Genomic DNA, 11,906 nt, shown 5'->3' on the forward strand with positions numbered 1-11,906 from the left:
AGTCCTTTAAAGAGGAAATGAATAAATCTCTTAAAGAAATACGGGAAAATACACTCAAACAAGGAAGAGGCCTTTAAATAAGAAACAAATAAATATAAAGAAACAGGAAAATACAATAACATAGGTGAAAGATATGAATAAAACTGTCTAAAAACAGAAAATGGACATAGAAGTAATAAAGAAAACACAAACTGAGACAATCCTGGAGATGGAAGATCTAGGAAAAAGGTCAAGAACTACAGACACAAACATCACCATCAGAATATAAGAGATGGAAGAGAGATTTGGGTGAAATGATACATCAGTCAAAAAGAATGAAAAATCTAAAAATTCATGACACAATACATTCCAGGAATTTGGGACATTATGAAAAGATCAAACCTAAGATTCCAAGCTCTAAAGGACCAGAAAACATCTTCAACAAAATAATAGAAGAAATTTTCCCTAACCTAAAGCAAGAGGTGCTTATAGGGCTGGTGAGATGGCTCAGTGGGTAAGAGCACCCGACTGCTCCTCCAAAGGTCCAGAGTTCAAATCCCAGCAACCACACGGTGGCTCACAACCATCCGCAACGAGACCTGGCGCCCTCTTCTGGAGTGTCTGAAGACAGCTACAGTGTACTTACATATAATAAATAAATAAATCTTAAAAAAAAAAAAAAGAGGTGCTTATAAATGTACAAGAAACTTACAGAACACCAAACAGACTGGAGCAGAAAATAAAATCCTTCTTCCACATAATAACCAAAATACTAAATGTACAGAACAAAGAAAGCACATTAATAGCTCCAAGGGAAAAAGGCCAAATAACATATAAAGGCAGACTTACCAGAATTATATCCAACTTATATCTCAACAGAAAAGTTCTAAAAGGTGGAAGGGTCTGACAGATGTCTTGAAGACCTGAGAGTCCACAGATAGCAGTCCAGAGTACTATACCCAGAAAAACTTTCAATCACCATAAATGAAAAACCAAGATATTCAATGACAAAACCAAATTTAAACAATATCTTTCAACTATCTCAGCACTACAGAAGATACTAGAAGGAAAAATCCAACCCAATGAGACTAACTACACTCAAGAAAACAAAAGAAATAAACAATTTCACACTGTTAAAATTAAAAAAGAGAAACAGACACACAACTACCACTAACATCAGAATAACAGAAATTAACAATCATTGGTCATTAATACCTTTCAATATCAATTGACTCAATTCCCAATAAAAAGACACATGCTAATAGAATGGATGTGTAAACAGGATCCATCATTCTGCTGTATACAAGAAACACATTTCAGCAACAAACATAGACATATCTAAGAGAAAAGGGCTGGAAAATGGTCTTCCATGCAAACAGACCCAAGAAACAAGCTGGATTAGCTATTCTAACATCTACTAAGATAGACTTCAACCAAAATTAATCAAAAGAGATGGAAAAGGACTCTATGCTCATCAAAATAAAATTTCAACAAAAGGACTCAATTCTGAACATCAATGCCACAAATGCAAGGACACCCGTATTCATAAAAGAAACATTAGTAAGGCTTTAGTTACACATTGAACCCCACACATTAATAATAGTGATAGACTTCAATACCCCACTTTCACTGATGGACAGGCATTGGAGATAAAAAGTAAACAGAAAAATGATGAGATTAACAGAGGTTATGATTCAAATGGAGTATATGTGAGGAATGTAAATTCAGGGCTGAAATCAATTTGAAACAAAGAAATAAGAAAAAGAATCAATAAAATCAAGAGCTGTCTATTTGAGAAAAATCAATATGATAGACCAACTCTTAGCCAAACTAACTAAAAGGCAGAGAGACAGTACTCAAATTAAGAAAATCAGAAATGAAAATGGAGACATAACAACAGACACCGAGGACAGTCAAAGAATCATTATGTCTTACTTCAAAATCCTATACTTCACAAAATTGGAACATCTAAATGAAATGGATGATTTTCTAGACAGATACCAATTACCAAAGATACATTTAAAAACTCCACCAGAAAACTTCTACAGATAATACATCCTTTCAGCAAAGTAGCTGATACAAAATGAGCTCAAAAAAAAAAAAATCAGTCACACTCTTATATACAAAGACAAGTGACTGATAAAGAAATAAGGGAAATATCTTTCTAATAGCTGAAAATAATATAAAATATCTTGAGCTACCTCAGGATAAAAACTTCAGGTTACTGAAGAAAGAAATTGAAGAACATATCAGAAGATGTAAACATCTCTCGTGCTCATGAATTGCTAAGATTAAAATAGCAAAACAATCCTATGAAAAGGAATCTATAGATTCAATGAAACTCTCACAAAAAGTCCAGTGCAATTCTTCTCAGAAACAGAAAAGACAATTTCCACCTTCATATAGAAACACAAACACATGTGCGCATGCATGCTTAAACACACACACACACACACACACACACACATACACACACACACACACACACACACACATACACACACACACACACACACACACACACACACACACACACACACACCACCCAGGTTAGATAAAAACAATCTAGAATAATAAAAGATCACCTGGAAGTATCAGCATTCCAGATTTCACGTTGTAGTACAAAACTACAAATAACAATAATAAGAATAAGAATAACAACAGCATGCTATTGGCATCAAATTAGACATGTTTTTAAATTGCTTATTTTATTTATTTAGATTTCAAATGTTATCCCCCTTCCCAGTTTCTCCTCTGAAAACCCCCTATCCCACCCTCCCTCACGCCTGCTTTCATGAGGATGTTTCCCCCATCCACCCACCCACTCCCATTTCACCTTCCTAGCATTCTCCTACACTGGGGCATCTAGCCTTCACAGGACCAAGGGCCTCCCCTCCCACTGATGTCAGATAAGGCCATCCTCTGTTACATATTCAGCTGGAGCCATGGATCCCTCCATGTGTACTCTTTGGTTGGTGGTTTAGTCCTTGAGAGCTCTGTGGTGGGGGAAAGTCTGGGTGGTTGATACTGTTTTTATTCCTATGGGGTTGAAAACCTCTTCAGCTCCTTCAGTCCTTCCCCTAACTCCTCCATTGGGATCCCCATGCTCAATCTGATGATTCACTGCAAGCATCTGCCTCTGTATTGGTCAGGCTCTGGCAAAGCCTCTCAGGAGACAGCTATATCAGGCTCCTGTCAGCAAGCACTACTTAGCATCAGCAATAGTGTCTGGGTTTGGTGGCAACATGTGGGATGGATCCCCAGGTAGGGATAAATGGAATTGAATTGAAGACTCAGACATAATTTCACATACCTATGGACACATGATTTTTGACAAAGAGGCCAAAAGTACACACTGGGTAAAAAAGACATCTTCAACAAATGGAGCTGGTCATATGGATGGTTGTATGTCGACAAATCCAATTCGATCCATATTTATCACTCCGCACAAAAAATCAACTCCAAGTGGATCAAAGCCATCATTATCATCATCAACAACAACCACAAAAAGAAAGATACACTAAATCTGATAGAAAAGAAAGTGGAGAGTAGCCTTGAACTAATTGGCAAAGGAACGGAGATTTTGAACAGAACATCATTAACACTAAGATCAACAATTAATAACTGGGAGCTCATGGATCTGGGAAGCTTCGCATGGCAGAAGACATTGTAATTCAGACAGAGAAACAGCCAACAGAGTGGGATGAAATGTTTACAAATTACACGTCGGGCAGAGGGTTAACATCCAAAATATATAAAGAACTCAAGAAACTAGATATTAAGAAAGCAATTAACCCAATTAAAAATGGGATACAGATCTAAACCAATAATTCACAATAGAGGAAATTCAAATGTCGGAGAAACACTTAAGCAATCTTCAACATCCTTAGCTATCAGGGAAATGCAAATCAGAAGTATTTTGAGATTTCATCTTACACCTGTGGCAATGGCGAAGATTAACAAAACAAGTGACAGCTCATGCTGGGGAGGATGTGGAGTAAGAGTTGCTGATAAGAGTGAACCCTGAACCAGCCTTATTAAATCAGCGTGGCGGTTCCTAGGGGAGATGGAAATTAATCTACATCAAGATCCAGCTATACTACTCTAGGGCATATACCCAAAGGTGATTCATTCTGCCACAGAGACCTTACTTGAGCAACCATGCTCGCTGCTACTCTATTTATAATAGCATGAAATTGGAACCAACCCAGATGTCCCTTAACAGATGACTGGATAAAGAAAAGTGGTACATTTGCACAATGGAGTATTACTCAGCTGTAAAGAAGTATGGCATCCTGAAATTTGCAGGCAACTAGATGGAACTAGAATCAATCATCCTGGTGAAGTATGCAACCTACATCCAGAAAGTCAGAAATTATATGTAATTTGCTTATAGGTAGAAATTAGCTGTGTGGTCAATAATAAGCAAACTATGATCCATAGACCCACAGACACAGGAATAGAGCAAGAGACTGGATGGAATGGAGTGATCTCATTAGGAAAGGGCAATGTAATAAATAATTATGGATGGAAGCAGAGAAGGAATTGAAGGTTAAAGTGATTGAAAAAAAGGGTAAAGGGTAAGCAGGGATGTTGAAGGAGGAAATATGGAGAGAGACAGACAAAACTAAAGTGTATTTAAAGGGTAGTATAGAAACTTAAAACAGTAAATACAGTCTAAAATATGTACATATATGATGGTGATCTAAATCAACTTGCCAAATAATGGGGGAGACAGAGTACCAACTGGCCATCTTTTGTCAGCACACGAAGCTTCAAGTGTCAAAATTAAGTTACATCTAATTCAGTTGTAATTGTGTTGTTAGTCAAAAAAGCCCCATGGGAATCCCCAAACAAGCGAGGGTACTCCTAACATCATAGGTTGCTCTCCACAAATTGATAGCAAGGTCTCACTGCTGAAGACAACACCTAAACTGGTCCTTGAACACAGAGAAGTCCAACTGGTGCCTGCATAGCACATTCTCCCCCAAATTCTTTTGGTACAAAATGGTACTCTTGCATAGTTCCAAAGAGGGACAAATATCAAACCAAGCCACAAACCCTGTGATCTACTTCTTGCCAGGCCAAGAAGTTATGCTAGGGCATTCGTGGTACCTAGTTGTAGAGGTGACCAACCAATAACTTAAGTTTGACTTAAGGTCCATTCCATGAGATGGAACCCATACTCAACACTGGTTGGTGCCCAAGAAACAGAGACATCCCAAGGACCTAGGGTAAAACAAAAATCTTCCTGGTCTAAAGAAAAAGAGGAGTAATTAAATGACTGTACTGGCTGGTTTGTGTGTCAACTTGGCACAGGCTCGAGTTATCACAGAGAAAGGATCTTCAGTTGGGGAAATGCCTCCATGAGATCCAGCTGTAAGGCATTTTCTCAATTAGTGATCAAGAGGGAGGGCCCCTTGTGGGTAGTCTTGGGTTCTATAAGAAAGCAAGTTGAGCAAGCCAGGGGAAGCAAGCCAGTAAGTAACATCCCTCCATGGCCTCTGCATCAGCTCCTGCTTTCTGACCTGCTTGAGTTCCAGTCCTGACTTCCTTGGGTGATCAACAGCAATGTGGAAAGTGTAAGCTGAATAAACCCTTTCCTCCCCAACTGCTTCTTGGTCATGATGTTTGTTCAAGAATAGAAACCCTGACTAAGACAAATGACTCCTAATGATATTCTATTATACTCATAGACCTATGTCTTGCTCAGCCATCATCAGAGAATCATCTTCCTGTTGCAGATGAGAAAAAAAAAAATAGAAACAAAGCCAGACACTACACAGACAGTGAGAGATCTTGGGGCACTCAGCCCTAAATGGGATGTGTTCCTCATATCCCTCCCCTCAGCGATCAGAGTACCCTGCAGAAGAGGATACAGAAAGACTGTGAGACTAGAGGGGACAGAGGACACCAAGAAAACAAGGCCTCTAAATCAACAGGAGCAAAGCACACAGAACTCCAGAGACTGGGGTAGCCTGCACAGCTCTGTACCAGGTTTTCCAATATGTATTGTGGCTTAGTGCTTTTACTCAATTCCTGAGTGTGTGGATATTTTCTATATCATATCATCTCTTAGAAGTCCGTTCTCTTTTAATGAGAGATCGAAAGGGCGTGAATCTGGATAGGGATGAGGTAAGGAAGAACTGGAAAGAGTTGAAGGAGAAGAAATGGTAATCAGGGTAATTTATGTGAGAAAAAATATTTTAAGTGAGAGAAAAATATATTCTCAATAAAAAGAAATAAAATTATTTAAAGAATAAGAAACAAATTTAAAGAGAAGAGTTAAAAGTTTGAAAATAGCACCTCAAAAAAAAAAAAAAAACCCAAAAACTTTCTATATGGGAGGAGGAGAAAACACATCCACAGATCAGTTGCAAATGGACACAATTACTTCATTCTCAGATAATCAGTGTTGGCAAAGACCTGGAGTCACTGGCATGCTCACAGACGGCTGGAACAAAGGCTAAGTGTGCAGTCAATTAGAAAGACAGATTGCCATTTTCTTCAAAATTAGACACACTACGCTTTGACTCAGCAAATCTACTTTCATGTTTTAGCCCTAGGATGTGAAAGTGTGTTATAGAAACTCATGCTTGAAATGTTTATAATAGCTTGATTAAAAGACTAAAAAATTAAGACTCAGGCTAGCCTATGGGTTGGCCCTGACAAAGACACTCAAGTGCCTGCCCTGCTGTTGCTTCAGTGCCTGGAAGAAAGACTCCCAAGCCTCTATCCCAGCCACAAATGCCAGGATGGGCCCACAGACAGACACACTCAAGTGCCTTACCAGGTCTCACAGGCCCTGGGCAGCTGGAAGAAAGTGTTCCTCCTCCTCTCCCTTCAATTCCTTCTCCTTCCCCTCCTCCTGTTCCTAAATCCCAACATCCAGTCCCCTCCTCCTAGTCCCCTCCTCACACCGCTCGCTCCTCTCCCCACCCACTCCCCTTCTCCTCTGAGCAGGGGGAGGCCTTCCCTGAGTATCACCTTTCTCTGGCAGGTCAAGTCACTAGAACTAGGTGCATCCTCTCCCACTGAGGCCAGACAAGATTAGGCAGGTAACACGTTCATGGAGAGCCTCCACTCCAGTTGTTGGAGGCCCCACATGAAGACCAAACTACACCTCTGGTACATACCTGCAGGGAGCCTAGATCCAGCCCATGTATGCTCTTTGGTGGTTCAGTCTCTGGGAGTACCATGTAAGTTAACCTTGATGGTCGTCCTGTAAAGTCCCTGTCCCCTCAGTTTCCTCAGGCCTTCCCCCAACTCTTCTGTGAGACTTCCCAAGCTCCATCTAATGTTTGGCTATGGGCCTCAGTATCCATTTCCATTTCCTGTGTTAAACCTCTCAGAGGACAGCTATGCTAGGCTGCTAGGATAACACAGCATCATTAATAGGGTCAGGGGTTGGTTCTTGGCCATAGGCTGGTTCTCAATTAGGGCTAGTCATTGGTTGGACATTTTCTCTGTCTCTGCTCTATCTTTGTCCCTGCACATCTTGAAAGTAGGAAACATTTTGGGAAGTTTGGTGGGTGGGTCGCTGTCCTTATCCCTCCACTGGGAGTCCTGCCTGGCAACAAGAAGTGGCCACTTCAGATGCCACATTCTCCACTGCTAGGAGTCTCAGCTAGAGTCACCACCAAACACTCTCTGGGGCCTCCTCCCCTCCCAGGTCCCTGGCATATCCTAGAGATGCCCCTTTTCTCTCCCCTGCTCTCCCTACATCACCCCTCATCCCGGCTCCCCTCCCTTTCTTTCTCCTGCCTAGCTCTCTCTATCCATCTACCTTGATATCTGTTTTATTTCCCCTTCTGAGGAAGATCCAAGCATCTCCTTTGGGCCCTCCTTGTTATTTTGATTTCTTTGGCTCAATGGAATGTAGCACGGTTATCCTATACTTTTTGGCTAATATCCACTTACAGATGAGTACATATCATGCATGTTCTTTTAGTTCTGGGTTACCTCACTCAGAATGGTATTTTCTAGTTCCACCCATTTGCCTGCAAAATTCATGATGTCCTTGTTTTTAATAGCTGAGTAGTATTCCACTGTGTAAATGAACCACATTTTCTTGACCTATTCTTCAGTTGAGAGACATCGAGGTTCCTTCTAGTTTCCAGCTATTACAAATAAAGCTGACTGAACATAGTTGAGCAAGTGTCCTTGTGAGGTGGTGGAGCATCTTTGGGTATACCCAGGAGTGGTATAGCTGGGTCTTGAGAAAAGGCCCAATTGATTTCCAGGGTGGTTGTACAAGTTTTCACTCCCACCAGAAGTGGGGGAGTGTTCCTCTTACTCTACATCCCAACCAGCATGTGCTGTCCCTTGAGATTTTGATCTTAGCCATTCTGATGGGTATAAGGTGGAATCTCAAAGTCGTTTAGATTTGCAATTCCCTGATGACTAAGGATGTTGAACATTTCTTTAAGTGTTCCTCTGTTGAGAATTCTCTGTTTAGCTCTATACCCCTTTTAAAAATTGGGTTATTTGGGTTGTTGGTGTCTAGCTTCTCAAGTTCCTTATATATTTTGGATATTGAACCTCTGTCAGATGTAGGGTTGGTGAAGATCTTTTCCCAGTCTGTATGTAAGCTGCTGTTTTCTCCTCCTCTTCCTCTTCCTCCTCCTCCTCTTCCTCTTCCTCCTCTTCCTCCTCTTCCTCCTCTTCCTCCTCCTCCTCTTCTTCTTCCTCCTCTTCTTCCTCCTCCTCTTTTTTCTCCTCCTCTTTCTTCATTTCAACTCTTCCTTTTTCTACACCCCTTCTTTTTTTAAGCCATTAAATAAAATTACATTTTTAGAATGTTTTGTACTTTTTTTTTCAAGAAAGGGTTTCTCTGTGTAGCGCTGGCCATCCAGGAACTCCTTCTGTAGACCAGGCTAGCCCAGAACTCAGAGATGTACCTGCTTTTACTTCCCAAATGCTGGATTAAAGGTGTGCTCAGCCACTCCCAGGACCCAATGGGGATGACATTAGCTGAAATTCCCAGCATCTGAGAGATAAAAACTAAAGAGACCACCTCCAGTATACAGACATGGCCCCCAGTTGAGGGATGGGGCCACCCAGCCATCTCAAATTTTTTTACCCAGAATTGTTCCAAAAAGAAATGCAAGGGGGGAAAATGGAGCAGAGGCTGAAGGAAAGGACATCCAGAGACTGCCCCACCTTGGGATCCATCCAAACCCCAACACTATTGGTGATGCCAAGATGTGCTTGCAAACAGGAACCTTGCATGGCTGCCCTCTGAGAGGCTCTGCCAGCACTTAACTGAGGCAGATGAAGATACTTACAGCCAACCATTAGACCAAGCCTGGTGGAAGAGTTAGAGGAAGGACTGAAGGAACCAAAGGGGATTGCAAACCCACAGGAAGAACAAGAGTGTCAACTAACTGAACCCCCTCAGAGCTCCCAGAGACTAAGCCATCAACCAAAGAGCATACACGGGCTGGTCTGTGGCCCCTGCTACACAGGTAGCAGAGAACTCCTGGTCTGGCCTCAGTGGGAGGGGTTGTGCTTTCTCCTTTGGAGACCTGATCTCCAGAGAAGAAGGATGCTAGTGGGGTGTAGAGGGAGTGGGTGGGTGGATGGAGGAGCACATTCTTAGAGATGAGGAAGAGGGGGGAATGGGGTGGGGTCTCATGGAGGGGGAACCAGGAAGGGGGGCATTTGCAATGTAAATAAATGTAATAATTTTAAAAAATGGTGTGTCCAGTCGCCACCTACTGGCCATTTTTGTACTTTAAAAAAAAGTTTTTTTCATTTTTCTTTTTTCTTTTTTTTTTCTTTTTTTATTAGATATTTCCTTCATTTACATTTCAAATGCTATCCCCTTTCCCAGTTTCCTCTCCAAAAGTCCCCTATACCCTCCTACCCCCGCTCCCCAACCCACCCACTCCCACTTCCTGGCCCTGGCATTCCCCTGTACTGGAGCATATAATCTTTGCAAGACCAAGGGTCTCTCCTCCCATTGATGGCCGACTAGGCCATCCTCTGTTACATATGCAGCTAGAGACACGAGCTCTGGGGGTACTGGTTAGTTCATATTGCTGGTCCTCCTATAGGGTTGTAGACCCCTTCAGCTCCTTGGGTACTTCCTCTAGCTCCTTATGGAGAGACAGGCAACAGCTAAAATTTCCAGTTTTGCCTGGAGGTACTGTATAGCTCAGGCAGGTCTTCACTTGTGATGCCTAGCATCTCAGCTCTCTGAGTAAATAGGATTGGAAACCTATTTTGTCTGATCTAGCTTTATTTCATTTTTACGGTAACCAGGACTCTATACAGCTTTGGAAGCTGTCTACCACTGCTATATCCCTACCCTTACAGCTGCTTTAAATGTTTAACTCATGTTTCATGTTTCATGACTTAGCAATTCTGCTCCAGGTTGTATATTCAAACTTTTAATACATGTGATCACATGACATCATGTGTAAAAAAATATCCATACAGCTTATCAAAACCTAAACCTGGGATAGTTGGGCCTATAATTCTATAATCCAAGCACTCAGAAAGGCGATACAGTGAGATGATGCGTTCTGGCCCCTACTGGGCTCTAAAGACATTCTGTCTCCAGAAAGAAGTGCTAATTAACAAAGACAACAGATTTTCATTGACTGGTAAGTGGATAAAATGTGTTGTGTGCACACTTGGATGGCATTCCACAGTAAGGGGAAACAAACATTATGTGAAGTGACCTAGCCAGTCACAAGACATTCTATTTATATGGGATTTGAGACAAGTCTTAGTAGAGTAAGATGAAGTTTTGTCATGTGTACTTTGAATCAGAGTTAAAGACACTGAATGGCAGGAAAAGGGCCCGAGGGAAGCATAGAACTCACTCATAAAAACAATCCAGAATCAAGCTATCAAAAATGAGATAATTATTAACAGTCTCAAACCTAACTGACACCCTTAAGCTTAGTGTGTATATACAGAGCTGATGAGCAGAGACATGCTGGCAGTGGTGACTTCAAACAATGCTGTACATATAGAATGGAAGCATCCTACATGGTCAGTCTCACTGACAGGAAGGTCTTCCCTGCCCCCAGTTCAAGTCAGCAGGGACTTGATATTATCCTTGTAATGGCCTTGTTTACACATCCTACCAGGAGAGGGCACACGCAGTGATCCTTGAGACTGGATTCCCAAGAGAACTGTTTCTCACCACACAGCAAATCTGTGGGCATCTTGACCCTGGATTTCTCAATCTATAAGACTGTACACTTGTTACTGTTGTAAGTTACTGAGGTTATAATTTTTGTTTTGCTTCTGAGATATGGTTTTTATTATCTTGCCTTGGATTTATGTAGTTCTCCTATCTCAGCCCACACACATCTGAGGCCACGGATACTATGAGTCCTACTGGTAGTTAAAGGTCTTTTAGAAACAGAATTCTGAAGGCAAAAGGACTTAGGGAAAGCAGATTTCCTAATGGTAATCATAAATATGGGAAAACATGAATTTGCTGAGAAAGGAGACAGGATTTGATGCAGGCAGTCCTCCACAGTCAACAGTACCTGAAGCATCCACTTCATTTGAAGAGGATCTGGGACTTGAGAAAAGAGTGAAGATGGGGAGAAGATAATGGAAGAACAGAAGGAACGAAGGAAGGAAGGGAGGGAGGGAGGGAGGGAGGGAGGAAGGAAGGAAGGAAGGAAGGAAGGAAGGAAGGAAGGAAGGAAGGAAGGAAGGAAGGAAGGAAGGAAAGGGGAGCCTAGTCTCACTGAAGGGTTAAAGAAGATGGGGGGTTACTTTGGGGCTCACACATCCACACTGTTATGAGAGCTTTTATTGATTCTAATGAATGTTTGCCCAGAATGATAAGAAATAGCACTGACTGCTCTTCATACATGTCTGGAAGGGCAAATGCTGATATTAGAAATGCTTACATAAGTGTTGGAACAAATAAAAATAAATAAATGGACTTTGTAACC

Source organism: Mus caroli, unplaced genomic scaffold (genome assembly GCF_978045245.1).
Source record: "Mus caroli unplaced genomic scaffold, Mus_caroli_1 scaffold_10, whole genome shotgun sequence".
Classification (NCBI taxonomy): domain Eukaryota; kingdom Metazoa; phylum Chordata; class Mammalia; order Rodentia; family Muridae; genus Mus; species Mus caroli.